The following is a 24705-nucleotide window of genomic DNA, read 5'->3' on the forward strand; positions in this document are numbered from 1 at the left end:
CACTTCCTCTGCCAGGAGAGAGCTGCTGCTTTGTAGTTTGTGCTGGGAAACCTTGTTTTGGCAAGTGCGAATTGACCGCATTCAGGCAGAAAGAAAAGAGAATAGCAAGAGGCCTTTTCTCCCCGGCTGCTCTGCCAAGCCCTTCCAGCTCAAACTATGTCGTTGCTCCTCTGGAAGGATCCCTGCACCGCGGCGTAGTTTTTCCGAAGAAGCCCTGCGTTTGCAAGAGCAAATGAGGAATTCGTGGCAGGAAAGAGGAAGGAAAGAAAGTTTCTCTCCCTCTGCCTGCTTTGCTCAGAGGACCGGATGAAGTCAGGGAGTTCTCCCTTTCACTGAGAAACGTGCGGGCTGCTGTTGCCTGGGCGCTCTCTTCTTTGCAAAAGAGTCTGCAGTTCCACGCTTTGAACCGTGGAAAGGCGCCGGGCTCTGCTAAGACTTCCCCTGCGCTTCGTTTGCCCTGGGCCAAAGCGAGCCTTCACAATAGCTGAACGCTAACACTGCATACTCGTCCCACTTCCAGAACAGGGCTACCGCGAGGCAGTTCTCCGGGGGAAAACGGCCCTTCGCGAAGGGCAGATCTGCCGAGCTCATTGCGGGAAAGCGAAAGCAAAGGACGCTTTTCTCCCTCTAACCGCTTTCGTCAGAGGAACGGGGGAAGTCACAGTGTTCTTTCTCTCCCTGAGATACACACAATCTGACGTTGCCTCTGAGCTCCGTTGCTGGCAAAGAACTGAAACTGACATACATTCCTGTGGGGAAACACAGGGCTTTGCTAGGATTTCTCTAGGCAGTGTGTTTTCCCTGGGCCTCACTGTAGCAACACTATCTCGCCAGGGCAACACTGCATGGCACTTCCTCTGCCAGGAGAGAGCTGCTGCTTTGTAGTTTGTGCTGGGAAACCTTGTTTTGGCAAGTGCGAATTGACCGCATTCAGGCAGAAAGAAAAGAGAATAGCAAGAGGCCTTTTCTCCCCGGCTGCTCTGCCAAGCCCTTCCAGCTCAAACTATGTCGTTGCTCCTCTGGAAGGATCCCTGCACCGCGGCGTAGTTTTTCCGAAGAAGCCCTGCGTTTGCAAGAGCAAATGAGGAATTCGTGGCAGGAAAGAGGAAGGAAAGAAAGTTTCTCTCCCTCTGCCTGCTTTGCTCAGAGGACCGGATGAAGTCAGGGAGTTCTCCCTTTCACTGAGAAACGTGCGGGCTGCTGTTGCCTGGGCGCTCTCTTCTTTGCAAAAGAGTCTGCAGTTCCACGCTTTGAACCGTGGAAAGGCGCCGGGCTCTGCTAAGATTTCCCCCGGCGCTTCGTTTGCCCTGGGCCAAAGCGAGCCTTCACAATAGCTGAACGCTAACACTGCATACTCGTTCCACTTCCAGAACCGGGCTACGGCGAGGCAGTTCTCCGGGGGAAAACGGCCCTTCGCGAAGGGCAGATCTGCCGAGCTCATTGCGGGAAAGCGAAAGCAAAGGACGCTTTTCTCCCTCTAACCGCTTTCGTCAGAGGAACGGCGGAAGTCACAGTGTTCTTTCTCTCCCTGAGATACACACAATCTGACGTTGCCTCTGAGCTCCGTTGCTGGCAAAGAACTGAAACTGACATACATTCCTGTGGGGAAACACAGGGCTTTGCTACGATTTCTCTAGGCAGTGTGTTTTCCCTGGGCCTCACTGTAGCAACACTATCTCGCCAGGGCAACACTGCATGGCACTTCCTGTGCCAGGAGAGAGCTGCTGCTTTGTAGTTTGTGCTGGGAAACCTTGTTTTGGCAAGTGCGAATTGACCGCATTCAGGCAGAAAGAAAAGAGAATAGCAAGAGGCCTTTTCTCCCCGGCTGCTCTGCCAAGCCCTTCCAGCTCAAACTATGTCGTTGCTCCTCTGGAAGGATCCCTGCACCGCGGCGTAGTTTTTCCGAAGAAGCCCTGCGTTTGCAAGAGCAAATGAGGAATTCGTGGCAGGAAAGAGGAAGGAAAGAAAGTTTCTCTCCCTCTGCCTGCTTTGCTCAGAGGACTGGATGAAGTCAGGGAGTTCTCCCTTTCACTGAGAAACGTGCGGGCTGCTGTTGCCTGGGCGCTCTCTTCTTTGCAAAAGAGTCTGCAGTTCCACGCTTTGAACCGTGGAAAGGCGCCGGGCTCTGCTAAGACTTCCCCTGCGCTTCGTTTGCCCTGGGCCAAAGCGAGCCTTCACAATAGCTGAACGCTAACACTGCATACTCGTCCCACTTCCAGAACAGGGCTACCGCGAGGCAGTTCTCCGGGGGAAAACGGCCCTTCGCGAAGGGCAGATCTGCCGAGCTCATTGCGGGAAAGCGAAAGCAAAGGACGCTTTTCTCCCTCTAACCGCTTTCGTCAGAGGAACGGGGGAAGTCACAGTGTTCTTTCTCTCCCTGAGATACACACAATCTGACGTTGCCTCTGAGCTCCGTTGCTGGCAAAGAACTGAAACTGACATACATTCCTGTGGGGAAACACAGGGCTTTGCTACGATTTCTCTAGGCAGTGTGTTTTCCCTGGGCCTCACTGTAGCAACACTATCTCGCCAGGGCAACACTGCATGGCACTTCCTCTGCCAGGAGAGAGCTGCTGCTTTGTAGTTTGTGCTGGGAAACCTTGTTTTGGCAAGTGCGAATTGACCGCATTCAGGCAGAAAGAAAAGAGAATAGCAAGAGGCCTTTTCTCCCCGGCTGCTCTGCCAAGCCCTTCCAGCTCAAACTATGTCGTTGCTCCTCTGGAAGGATCCCTGCACCGCGGCGTAGTTTTTCCGAAGAAGCCCTGCGTTTGCAAGAGCAAATGAGGAATTCGTGGCAGGAAAGAGGAAGGAAAGAAAGTTTCTCTCCCTCTGCCTGCTTTGCTCAGAGGACCGGATGAAGTCAGGGAGTTCTCCCTTTCACTGAGAAACGTGCGGGCTGCTGTTGCCTGGGCGCTCTCTTCTTTGCAAAAGAGTCTGCAGTTCCACGCTTTGAACCGTGGAAAGGCGCCGGGCTCTGCTAAGATTTCCCCCGGCGCTTCGTTTGCCCTGGGCCAAAGCGAGCCTTCACAATAGCTGAACGCTAACACTGCATACTCGTTCCACTTCCAGAACCGGGCTACGGCGAGGCAGTTCTCCGGGGGAAAACGGCCCTTCGCGAAGGGCAGATCTGCCGAGCTCATTGCGGGAAAGCGAAAGCAAAGGACGCTTTTCTCCCTCTAACCGCTTTCGTCAGAGGAACGGGGGAAGTCACAGTGTTCTTTCTCTCCCTGAGATACACACAATCTGACGTTGCCTCTGAGCTCCGTTGCTGGCAAAGAACTGAAACTGACATACATTCCTGTGGGGAAACACAGGGCTTTGCTAGGATTTCTCTAGGCAGTGTGTTTTCCCTGGGCCTCACTGTAGCAACACTATCTCGCCAGGGCAACACTGCATGGCACTTCCTCTGCCAGGAGAGAGCTGCTGCTTTGTAGTTTGTGCTGGGAAACCTTGTTTTGGCAAGTGCGAATTGACCGCATTCAGGCAGAAAGAAAAGAGAATAGCAAGAGGCCTTTTCTCCCCGGCTGCTCTGCCAAGCCCTTCCAGCTCAAACTATGTCGTTGCTCCTCTGGAAGGATCCCTGCACCGCGGCGTAGTTTTTCCGAAGAAGCCCTGCGTTTGCAAGAGCAAATGAGGAATTCGTGGCAGGAAAGAGGAAGGAAAGAAAGTTTCTCTCCCTCTGCCTGCTTTGCTCAGAGGACCGGATGAAGTTAGGGAGTTCTCCCTTTCACTGAGAAACGTGCGGGCTGCTGTTGCCTGGGCGCTCTCTTCTTTGCAAAAGAGTCTGCAGTTCCACGCTTTGAACCGTGGAAAGGCGCCGGGCTCTGCTAAGATTTCCCCCGGCGCTTCGTTTGCCCTGGGCCAAAGCGAGCCTTCACAATAGCTGAACGCTAACACTGCATACTCGTTCCACTTCCAGAACCGGGCTACGGCGAGGCAGTTCTCCGGGGGAAAACGGCCCTTCGCGAAGGGCAGATCTGCCGAGCTCATTGCGGGAAAGCGAAAGCAAAGGACGCTTTTCTCCCTCTAACCGCTTTCGTCAGAGGAACGGCGGAAGTCACAGTGTTCTTTCTCTCCCTGAGATACACACAATCTGACGTTGCCTCTGAGCTCCGTTGCTGGCAAAGAACTGAAAGTGACATACATTCCTGTGGGGAAACACAGGGTTTTGCTAGGATTTCTCTAGGCAGTGTGTTTTCCCTGGGCCTCACTGTAGCAACACTATCTCGCAAGGGCAGAAGTGCATGGGATTTCCTCTGCCAGGAGAGAGCTGCTGCTTTGTAGTTTGTGCTGGGAAACCTTGTTTTGGCAAGTGCGAATTGACCGCATTCAGGCAGAAAGAAAAGAGAATAGCAAGAGGCCTTTTCTCCCCGGCTGCTCTGCCAAGCCCTTCCAGCTCAAACTATGTCGTTGCTCCTCTGGAAGGATCCCTGCACCGCGGCGTAGTTTTTCCGAAGAAGCCCTGCGTTTGCAAGAGCAAATGAGGAATTCGTGGCAGGAAAGAGGAAGGAAAGAAAGTTTCTCTCCCTCTGCCTGCTTTGCTCAGAGGACCGGATGAAGTCAGGGAGTTCTCCCTTTCACTGAGAAACGTGCGGGCTGCTGTTGCCTGGGCGCTCTCTTCTTTGCAAAAGAGTCTGCAGTTCCACGCTTTGAACCGTGGAAAGGCGCCGGGCTCTGCTAAGACTTCCCCTGCGCTTCGTTTGCCCTGGGCCAAAGCGAGCCTTCACAATAGCTGAACGCTAACACTGCATACTCGTCCCACTTCCAGAACAGGGCTACCGCGAGGCAGTTCTCCGGGGGAAAACGGCCCTTCGCGAAGGGCAGATCTGCCGAGCTCATTGCGGGAAAGCGAAAGCAAAGGACGCTTTTCTCCCTCTAACCGCTTTCGTCAGAGGAACGGGGGAAGTCACAGTGTTCTTTCTCTCCCTGAGATACACACAATCTGACGTTGCCTCTGAGCTCCGTTGCTGGCAAAGAACTGAAACTGACATACATTCCTGTGGGGAAACACAGGGCTTTGCTACGATTTCTCTAGGCAGTGTGTTTTCCCTGGGCCTCACTGTAGCAACACTATCTCGCCAGGGCAACACTGCATGGCACTTCCTGTGCCAGGAGAGAGCTGCTGCTTTGTAGTTTGTGCTGGGAAACCTTGTTTTGGCAAGTGCGAATTGACCGCATTCAGGCAGAAAGAAAAGAGAATAGCAAGAGGCCTTTTCTCCCCGGCTGCTCTGCCAAGCCCTTCCAGCTCAAACTATGTCGTTGCTCCTCTGGAAGGATCCCTGCACCGCGGCGTAGTTTTTCCGAAGAAGCCCTGCGTTTGCAAGAGCAAATGAGGAATTCGTGGCAGGAAAGAGGAAGGAAAGAAAGTTTCTCTCCCTCTGCCTGCTTTGCTCAGAGGACTGGATGAAGTCAGGGAGTTCTCCCTTTCACTGAGAAACGTGCGGGCTGCTGTTGCCTGGGCGCTCTCTTCTTTGCAAAAGAGTCTGCAGTTCCACGCTTTGAACCGTGGAAAGGCGCCGGGCTCTGCTAAGACTTCCCCTGCGCTTCGTTTGCCCTGGGCCAAAGCGAGCCTTCACAATAGCTGAACGCTAACACTGCATACTCGTCCCACTTCCAGAACAGGGCTACCGCGAGGCAGTTCTCCGGGGGAAAACGGCCCTTCGCGAAGGGCAGATCTGCCGAGCTCATTGCGGGAAAGCGAAAGCAAAGGACGCTTTTCTCCCTCTAACCGCTTTCGTCAGAGGAACGGGGGAAGTCACAGTGTTCTTTCTCTCCCTGAGATACACACAATCTGACGTTGCCTCTGAGCTCCGTTGCTGGCAAAGAACTGAAACTGACATACATTCCTGTGGGGAAACACAGGGCTTTGCTAGGATTTCTCTAGGCAGTGTGTTTTCCCTGGGCCTCACTGTAGCAACACTATCTCGCAAGGGCAGAACTGCATGGGATTTCCTCTGCCAGGAGAGAGCTGCTGCTTTGTAGTTTGTGCTGGGAAACCTTGCTTTGGCAAGTGCGAATTGACCGCATTCAGGCAGAAAGAAAAGAGAATAGCAAGAGGCCTTTTCTCCCCGGCTGCTCTGCCAAGCCCTTCCAGCTCAAACTATGTCGTTGCTCCTCTGGAAGGATCCCTGCACCGCGGCGTAGTTTTTCCGAAGAAGCCCTGCGTTTGCAAGAGCAAATGAGGAATTCGTGGCAGGAAAGAGGAAGGAAAGAAAGTTTCTCTCCCTCTGCCTGCTTTGCTCAGAGGACCGGATGAAGTCAGGGAGTTCTCCCTTTCACTGAGAAACGTGCGGGCTGCTGTTGCCTGGGCGCTCTCTTCTTTGCAAAAGAGTCTGCAGTTCCACGCTTTGAACCGTGGAAAGGCGCCGGGCTCTGCTAAGACTTCCCCTGCGCTTCGTTTGCCCTGGGCCAAAGCGAGCCTTCACAATAGCTGAACGCTAACACTGCATACTCGTCCCACTTCCAGAACAGGGCTACCGCGAGGCAGTTCTCCGGGGGAAAACGGCCCTTCGCGAAGGGCAGATCTGCCGAGCTCATTGCGGGAAAGCGAAAGCAAAGGACGCTTTTCTCCCTCTAACCGCTTTCGTCAGAGGAACGGGGGAAGTCACAGTGTTCTTTCTCTCCCTGAGATACACACAATCTGACGTTGCCTCTGAGCTCCGTTGCTGGCAAAGAACTGAAACTGACATACATTCCTGTGGGGAAACACAGGGCTTTGCTACGATTTCTCTAGGCAGTGTGTTTTCCCTGGGCCTCACTGTAGCAACACTATCTCGCCAGGGCAACACTGCATGGCACTTCCTCTGCCAGGAGAGAGCTGCTGCTTTGTAGTTTGTGCTGGGAAACCTTGTTTTGGCAAGTGCGAATTGACCGCATTCAGGCAGAAAGAAAAGAGAATAGCAAGAGGCCTTTTCTCCCCGGCTGCTCTGCCAAGCCCTTCCAGCTCAAACTATGTCGTTGCTCCTCTGGAAGGATCCCTGCACCGCGGCGTAGTTTTTCCGAAGAAGCCCTGCGTTTGCAAGAGCAAATGAGGAATTCGTGGCAGGAAAGAGGAAGGAAAGAAAGTTTCTCTCCCTCTGCCTGCTTTGCTCAGAGGACCGGATGAAGTCAGGGAGTTCTCCCTTTCACTGAGAAACGTGCGGGCTGCTGTTGCCTGGGCGCTCTCTTCTTTGCAAAAGAGTCTGCAGTTCCACGCTTTGAACCGTGGAAAGGCGCCGGGCTCTGCTAAGATTTCCCCCGGCGCTTCGTTTGCCCTGGGCCAAAGCGAGCCTTCACAATAGCTGAACGCTAACACTGCATACTCGTTCCACTTCCAGAACCGGGCTACGGCGAGGCAGTTCTCCGGGGGAAAACGGCCCTTCGCGAAGGGCAGATCTGCCGAGCTCATTGCGGGAAAGCGAAAGCAAAGGACGCTTTTCTCCCTCTAACCGCTTTCGTCAGAGGAACGGGGGAAGTCACAGTGTTCTTTCTCTCCCTGAGATACACACAATCTGACGTTGCCTCTGAGCTCCGTTGCTGGCAAAGAACTGAAACTGACATACATTCCTGTGGGGAAACACAGGGCTTTGCTAGGATTTCTCTAGGCAGTGTGTTTTCCCTGGGCCTCACTGTAGCAACACTATCTCGCCAGGGCAACACTGCATGGCACTTCCTCTGCCAGGAGAGAGCTGCTGCTTTGTAGTTTGTGCTGGGAAACCTTGTTTTGGCAAGTGCGAATTGACCGCATTCAGGCAGAAAGAAAAGAGAATAGCAAGAGGCCTTTTCTCCCCGGCTGCTCTGCCAAGCCCTTCCAGCTCAAACTATGTCGTTGCTCCTCTGGAAGGATCCCTGCACCGCGGCGTAGTTTTTCCGAAGAAGCCCTGCGTTTGCAAGAGCAAATGAGGAATTCGTGGCAGGAAAGAGGAAGGAAAGAAAGTTTCTCTCCCTCTGCCTGCTTTGCTCAGAGGACCGGATGAAGTTAGGGAGTTCTCCCTTTCACTGAGAAACGTGCGGGCTGCTGTTGCCTGGGCGCTCTCTTCTTTGCAAAAGAGTCTGCAGTTCCACGCTTTGAACCGTGGAAAGGCGCCGGGCTCTGCTAAGATTTCCCCCGGCGCTTCGTTTGCCCTGGGCCAAAGCGAGCCTTCACAATAGCTGAACGCTAACACTGCATACTCGTTCCACTTCCAGAACCGGGCTACGGCGAGGCAGTTCTCCGGGGGAAAACGGCCCTTCGCGAAGGGCAGATCTGCCGAGCTCATTGCGGGAAAGCGAAAGCAAAGGACGCTTTTCTCCCTCTAACCGCTTTCGTCAGAGGAACGGCGGAAGTCACAGTGTTCTTTCTCTCCCTGAGATACACACAATCTGACGTTGCCTCTGAGCTCCGTTGCTGGCAAAGAACTGAAAGTGACATACATTCCTGTGGGGAAACACAGGGTTTTGCTAGGATTTCTCTAGGCAGTGTGTTTTCCCTGGGCCTCACTGTAGCAACACTATCTCGCAAGGGCAGAAGTGCATGGGATTTCCTCTGCCAGGAGAGAGCTGCTGCTTTGTAGTTTGTGCTGGGAAACCTTGTTTTGGCAAGTGCGAATTGACCGCATTCAGGCAGAAAGAAAAGAGAATAGCAAGAGGCCTTTTCTCCCCGGCTGCTCTGCCAAGCCCTTCCAGCTCAAACTATGTCGTTGCTCCTCTGGAAGGATCCCTGCACCGCGGCGTAGTTTTTCCGAAGAAGCCCTGCGTTTGCAAGAGCAAATGAGGAATTCGTGGCAGGAAAGAGGAAGGAAAGAAAGTTTCTCTCCCTCTGCCTGCTTTGCTCAGAGGACCGGATGAAGTCAGGGAGTTCTCCCTTTCACTGAGAAACGTGCGGGCTGCTGTTGCCTGGGCGCTCTCTTCTTTGCAAAAGAGTCTGCAGTTCCACGCTTTGAACCGTGGAAAGGCGCCGGGCTCTGCTAAGACTTCCCCTGCGCTTCGTTTGCCCTGGGCCAAAGCGAGCCTTCACAATAGCTGAACGCTAACACTGCATACTCGTCCCACTTCCAGAACAGGGCTACCGCGAGGCAGTTCTCCGGGGGAAAACGGCCCTTCGCGAAGGGCAGATCTGCCGAGCTCATTGCGGGAAAGCGAAAGCAAAGGACGCTTTTCTCCCTCTAACCGCTTTCGTCAGAGGAACGGGGGAAGTCACAGTGTTCTTTCTCTCCCTGAGATACACACAATCTGACGTTGCCTCTGAGCTCCGTTGCTGGCAAAGAACTGAAACTGACATACATTCCTGTGGGGAAACACAGGGCTTTGCTAGGATTTCTCTAGGCAGTGTGTTTTCCCTGGGCCTCACTGTAGCAACACTATCTCGCAAGGGCAGAACTGCATGGGATTTCCTCCGCCAGGAGAGAGCTGCTGCTTTGTAGTTTGTGCTGGGAAACCTTGTTTTGGCAAGTGCGAATTGACCGCATTCAGGCAGAAAGAAAAGAGAATAGCAAGAGGCCTTTTCTCCCCGGCTGCTCTGCCAAGCCCTTCCAGCTCAAACTATGTCGTTGCTCCTCTGGAAGGATCCCTGCACCGCGGCGTAGTTTTTCCGAAGAAGCCCTGCGTTTGCAAGAGCAAATGAGGAATTCGTGGCAGGAAAGAGGAAGGAAAGAAAGTTTCTCTCCCTCTGCCTGCTTTGCTCAGAGGACCGGATGAAGTCAGGGAGTTCTCCCTTTCACTGAGAAACGTGCGGGCTGCTGTTGCCTGGGCGCTCTCTTCTTTGCAAAAGAGTCTGCAGTTCCACGCTTTGAACCGTGGAAAGGCGCCGGGCTCTGCTAAGATTTCCCCCGGCGCTTCGTTTGCCCTGGGCCAAAGCGAGCCTTCACAATAGCTGAACGCTAACACTGCATACTCGTTCCACTTCCAGAACCGGGCTACGGCGAGGCAGTTCTCCGGGGGAAAACGGCCCTTCGCGAAGGGCAGATCTGCCGAGCTCATTGCGGGAAAGCGAAAGCAAAGGACGCTTTTCTCCCTCTAACCGCTTTCGTCAGAGGAACGGGGGAAGTCACAGTGTTCTTTCTCTCCCTGAGATACACACAATCTGACGTTGCCTCTGAGCTCCGTTGCTGGCAAAGAACTGAAAGTGACATACATTCCTGTGGGGAAACACAGGGCTTTGCTAGGATTTCTCTAGGCAGTGTGTTTTCCCTGGGCCTCACTGTAGCAACACTATCTCGCCAGGGCAACACTGCATGGCACTTCCTCTGCCAGGAGAGAGCTGCTGCTTTGTAGTTTGTGCTGGGAAACCTTGTTTTGGCAAGTGCGAATTGACCGCATTCAGGCAGAAAGAAAAGAGAATAGCAAGAGGCCTTTTCTCCCCGGCTGCTCTGCCAAGCCCTTCCAGCTCAAACTATGTCGTTGCTCCTCTGGAAGGATCCCTGCACCGCGGCGTAGTTTTTCCGAAGAAGCCCTGCGTTTGCAAGAGCAAATGAGGAATTCGTGGCAGGAAAGAGGAAGGAAAGAAAGTTTCTCTCCCTCTGCCTGCTTTGCTCAGAGGACTGGATGAAGTCAGGGAGTTCTCCCTTTCACTGAGAAACGTGCGGGCTGCTGTTGCCTGGGCGCTCTCTTCTTTGCAAAAGAGTCTGCAGTTCCACGCTTTGAACCGTGGAAAGGCGCCGGGCTCTGCTAAGACTTCCCCTGCGCTTCGTTTGCCCTGGGCCAAAGCGAGCCTTCACAATAGCTGAACGCTAACACTGCATACTCGTCCCACTTCCAGAACAGGGCTACCGCGAGGCAGTTCTCCGGGGGAAAACGGCCCTTCGCGAAGGGCAGATCTGCCGAGCTCATTGCGGGAAAGCGAAAGCAAAGGACGCTTTTCTCCCTCTAACCGCTTTCGTCAGAGGAACGGGGGAAGTCACAGTGTTCTTTCTCTCCCTGAGATACACACAATCTGACGTTGCCTCTGAGCTCCGTTGCTGGCAAAGAACTGAAACTGACATACATTCCTGTGGGGAAACACAGGGCTTTGCTAGGATTTCTCTAGGCAGTGTGTTTTCCCTGGGCCTCACTGTAGCAACACTATCTCGCAAGGGCAGAACTGCATGGGATTTCCTCCGCCAGGAGAGAGCTGCTGCTTTGTAGTTTGTGCTGGGAAACCTTGCTTTGGCAAGTGCGAATTGACCGCATTCAGGCAGAAAGAAAAGAGAATAGCAAGAGGCCTTTTCTCCCCGGCTGCTCTGCCAAGCCCTTCCAGCTCAAACTATGTCGTTGCTCCTCTGGAAGGATCCCTGCACCGCGGCGTAGTTTTTCCGAAGAAGCCCTGCGTTTGCAAGAGCAAATGAGGAATTCGTGGCAGGAAAGAGGAAGGAAAGAAAGTTTCTCTCCCTCTGCCTGCTTTGCTCAGAGGACCGGATGAAGTCAGGGAGTTCTCCCTTTCACTGAGAAACGTGCGGGCTGCTGTTGCCTGGGCGCTCTCTTCTTTGCAAAAGAGTCTGCAGTTCCACGCTTTGAACCGTGGAAAGGCGCCGGGCTCTGCTAAGATTTCCCCCGGCGCTTCGTTTGCCCTGGGCCAAAGCGAGCCTTCACAATAGCTGAACGCTAACACTGCATACTCGTTCCACTTCCAGAACCGGGCTACGGCGAGGCAGTTCTCCGGGGGAAAACGGCCCTTCGCGAAGGGCAGATCTGCCGAGCTCATTGCGGGAAAGCGAAAGCAAAGGACGCTTTTCTCCCTCTAACCGCTTTCGTCAGAGGAACGGGGGAAGTCACAGTGTTCTTTCTCTCCCTGAGATACACACAATCTGACGTTGCCTCTGAGCTCCGTTGCTGGCAAAGAACTGAAACTGACATACATTCCTGTGGGGAAACACAGGGCTTTGCTAGGATTTCTCTAGGCAGTGTGTTTTCCCTGGGCCTCACTGTAGCAACACTATCTCGCAAGGGCAGAACTGCATGGGATTTCCTCTGCCAGGAGAGAGCTGCTGCTTTGTAGTTTGTGCTGGGAAACCTTGTTTTGGCAAGTGCGAATTGACCGCATTCAGGCAGAAAGAAAAGAGAATAGCAAGAGGCCTTCTCTCCCCGGCTGCTCTGCCAAGCCCTTCCAGCTCAAACTATGTCGTTGCTCCTCTGGAAGGATCCCTGCACCGCGGCGTAGTTTTTCCGAAGAAGCCCTGCGTTTGCAAGAGCAAATGAGGAATTCGTGGCAGGAAAGAGGAAGGAAAGAAAGTTTCTCTCCCTCTGCCTGCTTTGCTCAGAGGACTGGATGAAGTCAGGGAGTTCTCCCTTTCACTGAGAAACGTGCGGGCTGCTGTTGCCTGGGCGCTCTCTTCTTTGCAAAAGAGTCTGCAGTTCCACGCTTTGAACCGTGGAAAGGCGCCGGGCTCTGCTAAGACTTCCCCTGCGCTTCGTTTGCCCTGGGCCAAAGCGAGCCTTCACAATAGCTGAACGCTAACACTGCATACTCGTCCCACTTCCAGAACAGGGCTACCGCGAGGCAGTTCTCCGGGGGAAAACGGCCCTTCGCGAAGGGCAGATCTGCCGAGCTCATTGCGGGAAAGCGAAAGCAAAGGACGCTTTTCTCCCTCTAACCGCTTTCGTCAGAGGAACGGGGGAAGTCACAGTGTTCTTTCTCTCCCTGAGATACACACAATCTGACGTTGCCTCTGAGCTCCGTTGCTGGCAAAGAACTGAAACTGACATACATTCCTGTGGGGAAACACAGGGCTTTGCTAGGATTTCTCTAGGCAGTGTGTTTTCCCTGGGCCTCACTGTAGCAACACTATCTCGCAAGGGCAGAACTGCATGGGATTTCCTCCGCCAGGAGAGAGCTGCTGCTTTGTAGTTTGTGCTGGGAAACCTTGTTTTGGCAAGTGCGAATTGACCGCATTCAGGCAGAAAGAAAAGAGAATAGCAAGAGGCCTTTTCTCCCCGGCTGCTCTGCCAAGCCCTTCCAGCTCAAACTATGTCGTTGCTCCTCTGGAAGGATCCCTGCACCGCGGCGTAGTTTTTCCGAAGAAGCCCTGCGTTTGCAAGAGCAAATGAGGAATTCGTGGCAGGAAAGAGGAAGGAAAGAAAGTTTCTCTCCCTCTGCCTGCTTTGCTCAGAGGACCGGATGAAGTCAGGGAGTTCTCCCTTTCACTGAGAAACGTGCGGGCTGCTGTTGCCTGGGCGCTCTCTTCTTTGCAAAAGAGTCTGCAGTTCCACGCTTTGAACCGTGGAAAGGCGCCGGGCTCTGCTAAGATTTCCCCCGGCGCTTCGTTTGCCCTGGGCCAAAGCGAGCCTTCACAATAGCTGAACGCTAACACTGCATACTCGTTCCACTTCCAGAACCGGGCTACGGCGAGGCAGTTCTCCGGGGGAAAACGGCCCTTCGCGAAGGGCAGATCTGCCGAGCTCATTGCGGGAAAGCGAAAGCAAAGGACGCTTTTCTCCCTCTAACCGCTTTCGTCAGAGGAACGGGGGAAGTCACAGTGTTCTTTCTCTCCCTGAGATACACACAATCTGACGTTGCCTCTGAGCTCCGTTGCTGGCAAAGAACTGAAAGTGACATACATTCCTGTGGGGAAACACAGGGCTTTGCTAGGATTTCTCTAGGCAGTGTGTTTTCCCTGGGCCTCACTGTAGCAACACTATCTCGCCAGGGCAACACTGCATGGCACTTCCTCTGCCAGGAGAGAGCTGCTGCTTTGTAGTTTGTGCTGGGAAACCTTGTTTTGGCAAGTGCGAATTGACCGCATTCAGGCAGAAAGAAAAGAGAATAGCAAGAGGCCTTTTCTCCCCGGCTGCTCTGCCAAGCCCTTCCAGCTCAAACTATGTCGTTGCTCCTCTGGAAGGATCCCTGCACCGCGGCGTAGTTTTTCCGAAGAAGCCCTGCGTTTGCAAGAGCAAATGAGGAATTCGTGGCAGGAAAGAGGAAGGAAAGAAAGTTTCTCTCCCTCTGCCTGCTTTGCTCAGAGGACTGGATGAAGTCAGGGAGTTCTCCCTTTCACTGAGAAACGTGCGGGCTGCTGTTGCCTGGGCGCTCTCTTCTTTGCAAAAGAGTCTGCAGTTCCACGCTTTGAACCGTGGAAAGGCGCCGGGCTCTGCTAAGACTTCCCCTGCGCTTCGTTTGCCCTGGGCCAAAGCGAGCCTTCACAATAGCTGAACGCTAACACTGCATACTCGTCCCACTTCCAGAACAGGGCTACCGCGAGGCAGTTCTCCGGGGGAAAACGGCCCTTCGCGAAGGGCAGATCTGCCGAGCTCATTGCGGGAAAGCGAAAGCAAAGGACGCTTTTCTCCCTCTAACCGCTTTCGTCAGAGGAACGGGGGAAGTCACAGTGTTCTTTCTCTCCCTGAGATACACACAATCTGACGTTGCCTCTGAGCTCCGTTGCTGGCAAAGAACTGAAACTGACATACATTCCTGTGGGGAAACACAGGGCTTTGCTAGGATTTCTCTAGGCAGTGTGTTTTCCCTGGGCCTCACTGTAGCAACACTATCTCGCCAGGGCAACACTGCATGGCACTTCCTCTGCCAGGAGAGAGCTGCTGCTTTGTAGTTTGTGCTGGGAAACCTTGTTTTGGCAAGTGCGAATTGACCGCATTCAGGCAGAAAGAAAAGAGAATAGCAAGAGGCCTTTTCTCCCCGGCTGCTCTGCCAAGCCCTTCCAGCTCAAACTATGTCGTTGCTCCTCTGGAAGGATCCCTGCACCGCGGCGTAGTTTTTCCGAAGAAGCCCTGCGTTTGCAAGAGCAAATGAGGAATTCGTGGCAGGAAAGAGGAAGGAAAGAAAGTTTCTCTCCCTCTGCCTGCTTTGCTCAGAGGACCGGATGAAGTCAGGGAGTTCTCCCTTTCACTGAGAAACGTGCGGGCTGCTGTTGCCTGGGCGCTCTCTTCTTTGCAAAAGAGTCTGCAGTTCCACGCTTTGAACCGTGGAAAGGCGCCGGGCTCTGCTAAGACTTCCCCTGCGCTTCGTTTGCCCTGGGCCAAAGCGAGCCTTCACAATAGCTGAACGCTAACACTGCATACTCGTCCCACTTCCAGAACAGGGCTACCGCGAGGCAGTTCTCCGGGGGAAAACGGCCCTTCGCGAAGGGCAGATCTGCCGAGCTCATTGCGGGAAAGCGAAAGCAAAGGACGCTTTTCTCCCTCTAACCGCTTTCGTCAGAGGAACGGGGGAAGTCACAGTGTTCTTTCTCTCCCTGAGATACACACAATCTGACGTTGCCTCTGAGCTCCGTTGCTGGCAAAGAACTGAAACTGACATACATTCCTGTGGGGAAACACAGGGCTTTGCTAGGATTTCTCTAGGCAGTGTGTTTTCCCTGGGCCTCACTGTAGCAACACTATCTCGCCAGGGCAACACTGCATGGCACTTCCTCTGCCAGGAGAGAGCTGCTGCTTTGTAGTTTGTGCTGGGAAACCTTGTTTTGGCAAGTGCGAATTGACCGCATTCAGGCAGAAAGAAAAGAGAATAGCAAGAGGCCTTTTCTCCCCGGCTGCTCTGCCAAGCCCTTCCAGCTCAAACTATGTCGTTGCTCCTCTGGAAGGATCCCTGCACCGCGGCGTAGTTTTTCCGAAGAAGCCCTGCGTTTGCAAGAGCAAATGAGGAATTCGTGGCAGGAAAGAGGAAGGAAAGAAAGTTTCTCTCCCTCTGCCTGCTTTGCTCAGAGGACCGGATGAAGTCAGGGAGTTCTCCCTTTCACTGAGAAACGTGCGGGCTGCTGTTGCCTGGGCGCTCTCTTCTTTGCAAAAGAGTCTGCAGTTCCACGCTTTGAACCGTGGAAAGGCGCCGGGCTCTGCTAAGATTTCCCCCGGCGCTTCGTTTGCCCTGGGCCAAAGCGAGCCTTCACAATAGCTGAACGCTAACACTGCATACTCGTTCCACTTCCAGAACCGGGCTACGGCGAGGCAGTTCTCCGGGGGAAAACGGCCCTTCGCGAAGGGCAGATCTGCCGAGCTCATTGCGGGAAAGCGAAAGCAAAGGACGCTTTTCTCCCTCTAACCGCTTTCGTCAGAGGAACGGCGGAAGTCACAGTGTTCTTTCTCTCCCTGAGATACACACAATCTGACGTTGCCTCTGAGCTCCGTTGCTGGCAAAGAACTGAAACTGACATACATTCCTGTGGGGAAACACAGGGCTTTGCTACGATTTCTCTAGGCAGTGTGTTTTCCCTGGGCCTCACTGTAGCAACACTATCTCGCCAGGGCAACACTGCATGGCACTTCCTGTGCCAGGAGAGAGCTGCTGCTTTGTAGTTTGTGCTGGGAAACCTTGTTTTGGCAAGTGCGAATTGACCGCATTCAGGCAGAAAGAAAAGAGAATAGCAAGAGGCCTTTTCTCCCCGGCTGCTCTGCCAAGCCCTTCCAGCTCAAACTATGTCGTTGCTCCTCTGGAAGGATCCCTGCACCGCGGCGTAGTTTTTCCGAAGAAGCCCTGCGTTTGCAAGAGCAAATGAGGAATTCGTGGCAGGAAAGAGGAAGGAAAGAAAGTTTCTCTCCCTCTGCCTGCTTTGCTCAGAGGACTGGATGAAGTCAGGGAGTTCTCCCTTTCACTGAGAAACGTGCGGGCTGCTGTTGCCTGGGCGCTCTCTTCTTTGCAAAAGAGTCTGCAGTTCCACGCTTTGAACCGTGGAAAGGCGCCGGGCTCTGCTAAGACTTCCCCTGCGCTTCGTTTGCCCTGGGCCAAAGCGAGCCTTCACAATAGCTGAACGCTAACACTGCATACTCGTCCCACATCCAGAACAGGGCTACCGCGAGGCAGTTCTCCGGGGGAAAACGGCCCTTCGCGAAGGGCAGATCTGCCGAGCTCATTGCGGGAAAGCGAAAGCAAAGGACGCTTTTCTCCCTCTAACCGCTTTCGTCAGAGGAACGGGGGAAGTCACAGTGTTCTTTCTCTCCCTGAGATACACACAATCTGACGTTGCCTCTGAGCTCCGTTGCTGGCAAAGAACTGAAACTGACATACATTCCTGTGGGGAAACACAGGGCTTTGCTACGATTTCTCTAGGCAGTGTGTTTTCCCTGGGCCTCACTGTAGCAACACTATCTCGCCAGGGCAACACTGCATGGCACTTCCTCTGCCAGGAGAGAGCTGCTGCTTTGTAGTTTGTGCTGGGAAACCTTGTTTTGGCAAGTGCGAATTGACCGCATTCAGGCAGAAAGAAAAGAGAATAGCAAGAGGCCTTTTCTCCCCGGCTGCTCTGCCAAGCCCTTCCAGCTCAAACTATGTCGTTGCTCCTCTGGAAGGATCCCTGCACCGCGGCGTAGTTTTTCCGAAGAAGCCCTGCGTTTGCAAGAGCAAATGAGGAATTCGTGGCAGGAAAGAGGAAGGAAAGAAAGTTTCTCTCCCTCTGCCTGCTTTGCTCAGAGGACCGGATGAAGTCAGGGAGTTCTCCCTTTCACTGAGAAACGTGCGGGCTGCTGTTGCCTGGGCGCTCTCTTCTTTGCAAAAGAGTCTGCAGTTCCACGCTTTGAACCGTGGAAAGGCGCCGGGCTCTGCTAAGACTTCCCCTGCGCTTCGTTTGCCCTGGGCCAAAGCGAGCCTTCACAATAGCTGAACGCTAACACTGCATACTCGTTCCACTTCCAGAACCGGGCTACGGCGAGGCAGTTCTCCGGGGGAAAACGGCCCTTCGCGAAGGGCAGATCTGCCGAGCTCATTGCGGGAAAGCGAAAGCAAAGGACGCTTTTCTCCCTCTAACCGCTTTCGTCAGAGGAACGGGGGAAGTCACAGTGTTCTTTCTCTCCCTGAGATACACACAATCTGACGTTGCCTCTGAGCTCCGTTGCTGGCAAAGAACTGAAACTGACATACATTCCTGTGGGGAAACACAGGGCTTTGCTAGGATTTCTCTAGGCAGTGTGTTTTCCCTGGGCCTCACTGTAGCAACACTATCTCGCCAGGGCAACACTGCATGGCACTTCCTCTGCCAGGAGAGAGCTGCTGCTTTGTAGTTTGTGCTGGGAAACCTTGTTTTGGCAAGTGCGAATTGACCGCATTCAGGCAGAAAGAAAAGAGAATAGCAAGAGGCCTTTTCTCCCCGGCTGCTCTGCCAAGCCCTTCCAGCTCAAACTATGTCGTTGCTCCTCTGGAAGGATCCCTGCACCGCGGCGTAGTTTTTCCGAAGAAGCCCTGCGTTTGCAAGAGCAAATGAGGAATTCGTGGCAGGAAAGAGGAAGGAAAGAAAGTTTCTCTCCCTCTGCCTGCTTTGCTCAGAGGACCGGATGAAGTTAGGGAGTTCTCCCTTTCACTGAGAAACGTGCGGGCTGCTGTTGCCTGGGCGCTCTCTTCTTTGCAAAAGAGTCTGCAGTTCCACGCTTTGAACCGTGGAAAGGCGCCGGGCTCTGCTAAGATTTCCCCCGGCGCTTCGTTTGCCCTGGGCCAAAGCGAGCCTTCACAATAGCTGAACGCTAACACTGCATACTCGTTCCACTTCCAGAACCGGGCTACGGCGAGGCAGTTCTCCGGGGGAAAACGGCCCTTCGCGAAGGGCAGATCTGCCGAGCTCATTGCGGGAAAGCGAAAGCAAAGGACGCTTTTCTCCCTCTAACCGCTTTCGTCAGAGGAACGGCGGAAGTCACAGTGTTCTTTCTCTCCCTGAGATACACACAATCTGACGTTGCCTCTGAGCTCCGTTGCTGGCAAAGAACTGAAAGTGACATACATTCCTGTGGGGAAACACAGGGTTTTGCTAGGATTTCTCTAGGCAGTGTGTTTTCCCTGGGCCTCACTGTAGCAACACTATCTCGCAAGGGCAGAAGTGCATGGGATTTCCTCTGCCAGGAGAGAGCTGCTGCTTTGTAGTTTGTGCTGGGAAACCTTGTTTTGGCAAGTGCGAATTGACCGCATTCAGGCAGAAAGAAAAGAGAATAGCAAGAGGCCTTTTCTCCCCGGCTGCTCTGCCAAGCCCTTCCAGCTCAAACTATGTCGTTGCTCCTCTGGAAGGATCCCTGCACCGCGGCGTAGTTTTTCCGAAGAAGCCCTGCGTTTGCAAGAGCAAATGAGGAATTCGTGGCAGGAAAGAGGAAGGAAAGAAAGTTTCTCTCCCTCTGCCTGCTTTGCTCAGAGGACCGGATGAAGTCAGGGAGTTCTCCCTTTCACTGAGAAACGTGCGGGCTGCTGTTGCCTGGGCGCTCTCTTCTTTGCAAAAGAGTCTGCAGTTCCACGCTTTGAACCGTGGAAAGGCGCCGGGCTCTGCTAAGACTTCCCCTGCGCTTCGTTTGCCCTGGGCCAAAGCGAGCCTTCACAATAGCTGAACGCTAACACTGCATACTCGTCCCACTTCCAGAACAGGGCTACCGCGAGGCAGTTCTCCGGGGGAAAACGGCCCTTCGCGAAGGGCAGATCTGCCGAGCTCATTGCGGGAAAGCGAAAGCAAAGGACGCTTTTCTCCCTCTAACCGCTTTCGTCAGAGGAACGGGGGAAGTCACAGTGTTCTTTCTCTCCCTGAGATACACACAATCTGACGTTGCCTCTGAGCTCCGTTGCTGGCAAAGAACTGAAACTGACATACATTCCTGTGGGGAAACACAGGGCTTTGCTACGATTTCTCTAGGCAGTGTGTTTTCCCTGGGCCTCACTGTAGCAACACTATCTCGCCAGGGCAACACTGCATGGCACTTCCTGTGCCAGGAGAGAGCTGCTGCTTTGTAGTTTGTGCTGGGAAACCTTGTTTTGGCAAGTGCGAATTGACCGCATTCAGGCAGAAAGAAAAGAGAATAGCAAGAGGCCTTTTCTCCCCGGCTGCTCTGCCAAGCCCTTCCAGCTCAAACTATGTCGTTGCTCCTCTGGAAGGATCCCTGCACCGCGGCGTAGTTTTTCCGAAGAAGCCCTGCGTTTGCAAGAGCAAATGAGGAATTCGTGGCAGGAAAGAGGAAGGAAAGAAAGTTTCTCTCCCTCTGCCTGCTTTGCTCAGAGGACCGGATGAAGTCAGGGAGTTCTCCCTTTCACTGAGAAACGTGCGGGCTGCTGTTGCCTGGGCGCTCTCTTCTTTGCAAAAGAGTCTGCAGTTCCACGCTTTGAACCGTGGAAAGGCGCCGGGCTCTGCTAAGACTTCCCCTGCGCTTCGTTTGCCCTGGGCCAAAGCGAGCCTTCACAATAGCTGAACGCTAACACTGCATACTCGTTCCACTTCCAGAACCGGGCTACGGCGAGGCAGTTCTCCGGGGGAAAACGGCCCTTCGCGAAGGGCAGATCTGCCGAGCTCATTGCGGGAAAGCGAAAGCAAAGGACGCTTTTCTCCCTCTAACCGCTTTCGTCAGAGGAACGGGGGAAGTCACAGTGTTCTTTCTCTCCCTGAGATACACACAATCTGACGTTGCCTCTGAGCTCCGTTGCTGGCAAAGAACTGAAACTGACATACATTCCTGTGGGGAAACACAGGGCTTTGCTAGGATTTCTCTAGGCAGTGTGTTTTCCCTGGGCCTCACTGTAGCAACACTATCTCGCCAGGGCAACACTGCATGGCACTTCCTCTGCCAGGAGAGAGCTGCTGCTTTGTAGTTTGTGCTGGGAAACCTTGTTTTGGCAAGTGCGAATTGACCGCATTCAGGCAGAAAGAAAAGAGAATAGCAAGAGGCCTTTTCTCCCCGGCTGCTCTGCCAAGCCCTTCCAGCTCAAACTATGTCGTTGCTCCTCTGGAAGGATCCCTGCACCGCGGCGTAGTTTTTCCGAAGAAGCCCTGCGTTTGCAAGAGCAAATGAGGAATTCGTGGCAGGAAAGAGGAAGGAAAGAAAGTTTCTCTCCCTCTGCCTGCTTTGCTCAGAGGACCGGATGAAGTTAGGGAGTTCTCCCTTTCACTGAGAAACGTGCGGGCTGCTGTTGCCTGGGCGCTCTCTTCTTTGCAAAAGAGTCTGCAGTTCCACGCTTTGAACCGTGGAAAGGCGCCGGGCTCTGCTAAGATTTCCCCCGGCGCTTCGTTTGCCCTGGGCCAAAGCGAGCCTTCACAATAGCTGAACGCTAACACTGCATACTCGTTCCACTTCCAGAACCGGGCTACGGCGAGGCAGTTCTCCGGGGGAAAACGGCCCTTCGCGAAGGGCAGATCTGCCGAGCTCATTGCGGGAAAGCGAAAGCAAAGGACGCTTTTCTCCCTCTAACCGCTTTCGTCAGAGGAACGGCGGAAGTCACAGTGTTCTTTCTCTCCCTGAGATACACACAATCTGACGTTGCCTCTGAGCTCCGTTGCTGGCAAAGAACTGAAAGTGACATACATTCCTGTGGGGAAACACAGGGTTTTGCTAGGATTTCTCTAGGCAGTGTGTTTTCCCTGGGCCTCACTGTAGCAACACTATCTCGCAAGGGCAGAAGTGCATGGGATTTCCTCTGCCAGGAGAGAGCTGCTGCTTTGTAGTTTGTGCTGGGAAACCTTGTTTTGGCAAGTGCGAATTGACCGCATTCAGGCAGAAAGAAAAGAGAATAGCAAGAGGCCTTTTCTCCCCGGCTGCTCTGCCAAGCCCTTCCAGCTCAAACTATGTCGTTGCTCCTCTGGAAGGATCCCTGCACCGCGGCGTAGTTTTTCCGAAGAAGCCCTGCGTTTGCAAGAGCAAATGAGGAATTCGTGGCAGGAAAGAGGAAGGAAAGAAAGTTTCTCTCCCTCTGCCTGCTTTGCTCAGAGGACCGGATGAAGTCAGGGAGTTCTCCCTTTCACTGAGAAACGTGCGGGCTGCTGTTGCCTGGGCGCTCTCTTCTTTGCAAAAGAGTCTGCAGTTCCACGCTTTGAACCGTGGAAAGGCGCCGGGCTCTGCTAAGACTTCCCCTGCGCTTCGTTTGCCCTGGGCCAAAGCGAGCCTTCACAATAGCTGAACGCTAACACTGCATACTCGTCCCACTTCCAGAACAGGGCTACCGCGAGGCAGTTCTCCGGGGGAAAACGGCCCTTCGCGAAGGGCAGATCTGCCGAGCTCATTGCGGGAAAGCGAAAGCAAAGGACGCTTTTCTCCCTCTAACCGCTTTCGTCAGAGGAACGGGGGAAGTCACAGTGTTCTTTCTCTCCCTGAGATACACACAATCTGACGTTGCCTCTGAGCTCCGTTGCTGGCAAAGAACTGAAACTGACATACATTCCTGTGGGGAAACACAGGGCTTTGCTACGATTTCTCTAGGCAGTGTGTTTTCCCTGGGCCTCACTGTAGCAACACTATCTCGCCAGGGCAACACTGCATGGCACTTCCTGTGCCAGGAGAGAGCTGCTGCTTTGTAGTTTGTGCTGGGAAACCTTGTTTTGGCAAGTGCGAATTGACCGCATTCAGGCAGAAAGAAAAGAGAATAGCAAGAGGCCTTTTCTCCCCGGCTGCTCTGCCAAGCCCTTCCAGCTCAAACTATGTCGTTGCTCCTCTGGAAGGATCCCTGCACCGCGGCGTAGTTTTTCCGAAGAAGCCCTGCGTTTGCAAGAGCAAATGAGGAATTCGTGGCAGGAAAGAGGAAGGAAAGAAAGTTTCTCTCCCTCTGCCTGCTTTGCTCAGAGGACTGGATGAAGTCAGGGAGTTCTCCCTTTCACTGAGAAACGTGCGGGCTGCTGTTGCCTGGGCGCTCTCTTCTTTGCAAAAGAGTCTGCAGTTCCACGCTTTGAACCGTGGAAAGGCGCCGGGCTCTGCTAAGACTTCCCCTGCGCTTCGTTTGCCCTGGGCCAAAGCGAGCCTTCACAATAGCTGAACGCTAACACTGCATACTCGTCCCACTTCCAGAACAGGGCTACCGCGAGGCAGTTCTCCGGGGGAAAACGGCCCTTCGCGAAGGGCAGATCTGCCGAGCTCATTGCGGGAAAGCGAAAGCAAAGGACGCTTTTCTCCCTCTAACCGCTTTCGTCAGAGGAACGGGGGAAGTCACAGTGTTCTTTCTCTCCCTGAGATACACACAATCTGACGTTGCCTCTGAGCTCCGTTGCTGGCAAAGAACTGAAACTGACATACATTCCTGTGGGGAAACACAGGGCTTTGCTAGGATTTCTCTAGGCAGTGTGTTTTCCCTGGGCCTCACTGTAGCAACACTATCTCGCAAGGGCAGAACTGCATGGGATTTCCTCTGCCAGGAGAGAGCTGCTGCTTTGTAGTTTGTGCTGGGAAACCTTGCTTTGGCAAGTGCGAATTGACCGCATTCAGGCAGAAAGAAAAGAGAATAGCAAGAGGCCTTTTCTCCCCGGCTGCTCTGCCAAGCCCTTCCAGCTCAAACTATGTCGTTGCTCCTCTGGAAGGATCCCTGCACCGCGGCGTAGTTTTTCCGAAGAAGCCCTGCGTTTGCAAGAGCAAATGAGGAATTCGTGGCAGGAAAGAGGAAGGAAAGAAAGTTTCTCTCCCTCTGCCTGCTTTGCTCAGAGGACCGGATGAAGTCAGGGAGTTCTCCCTTTCACTGAGAAACGTGCGGGCTGCTGTTGCCTGGGCGCTCTCTTCTTTGCAAAAGAGTCTGCAGTTCCACGCTTTGAACCGTGGAAAGGCGCCGGGCTCTGCTAAGACTTCCCCTGCGCTTCGTTTGCCCTGGGCCAAAGCGAGCCTTCACAATAGCTGAACGCTAACACTGCATACTCGTCCCACTTCCAGAACAGGGCTACCGCGAGGCAGTTCTCCGGGGGAAAACGGCCCTTCGCGAAGGGCAGATCTGCCGAGCTCATTGCGGGAAAGCGAAAGCAAAGGACGCTTTTCTCCCTCTAACCGCTTTCGTCAGAGGAACGGGGGAAGTCACAGTGTTCTTTCTCTCCCTGAGATACACACAATCTGACGTTGCCTCTGAGCTCCGTTGCTGGCAAAGAACTGAAACTGACATACATTCCTGTGGGGAAACACAGGGCTTTGCTACGATTTCTCTAGGCAGTGTGTTTTCCCTGGGCCTCACTGTAGCAACACTATCTCGCCAGGGCAACACTGCATGGCACTTCCTCTGCCAGGAGAGAGCTGCTGCTTTGTAGTTTGTGCTGGGAAACCTTGTTTTGGCAAGTGCGAATTGACCGCATTCAGGCAGAAAGAAAAGAGAATAGCAAGAGGCCTTTTCTCCCCGGCTGCTCTGCCAAGCCCTTCCAGCTCAAACTATGTCGTTGCTCCTCTGGAAGGATCCCTGCACCGCGGCGTAGTTTTTCCGAAGAAGCCCTGCGTTTGCAAGAGCAAATGAGGAATTCGTGGCAGGAAAGAGGAAGGAAAGAAAGTTTCTCTCCCTCTGCCTGCTTTGCTCAGAGGACCGGATGAAGTCAGGGAGTTCTCCCTTTCACTGAGAAACGTGCGGGCTGCTGTTGCCTGGGCGCTCTCTTCTTTGCAAAAGAGTCTGCAGTTCCACGCTTTGAACCGTGGAAAGGCGCCGGGCTCTGCTAAGATTTCCCCCGGCGCTTCGTTTGCCCTGGGCCAAAGCGAGCCTTCACAATAGCTGAACGCTAACACTGCATACTCGTTCCACTTCCAGAACCGGGCTACGGCGAGGCAGTTCTCCGGGGGAAAACGGCCCTTCGCGAAGGGCAGATCTGCCGAGCTCATTGCGGGAAAGCGAAAGCAAAGGACGCTTTTCTCCCTCTAACCGCTTTCGTCAGAGGAACGGGGGAAGTCACAGTGTTCTTTCTCTCCCTGAGATACACACAATCTGACGTTGCCTCTGAGCTCCGTTGCTGGCAAAGAACTGAAACTGACATACATTCCTGTGGGGAAACACAGGGCTTTGCTAGGATTTCTCTAGGCAGTGTGTTTTCCCTGGGCCTCACTGTAGCAACACTATCTCGCCAGGGCAACACTGCATGGCACTTCCTCTGCCAGGAGAGAGCTGCTGCTTTGTAGTTTGTGCTGGGAAACCTTGTTTTGGCAAGTGCGAAT

This window comes from Elephas maximus, chromosome 5 (assembly GCF_024166365.1).
Source record: "Elephas maximus indicus isolate mEleMax1 chromosome 5, mEleMax1 primary haplotype, whole genome shotgun sequence".
NCBI lineage: Eukaryota > Metazoa > Chordata > Mammalia > Proboscidea > Elephantidae > Elephas > Elephas maximus.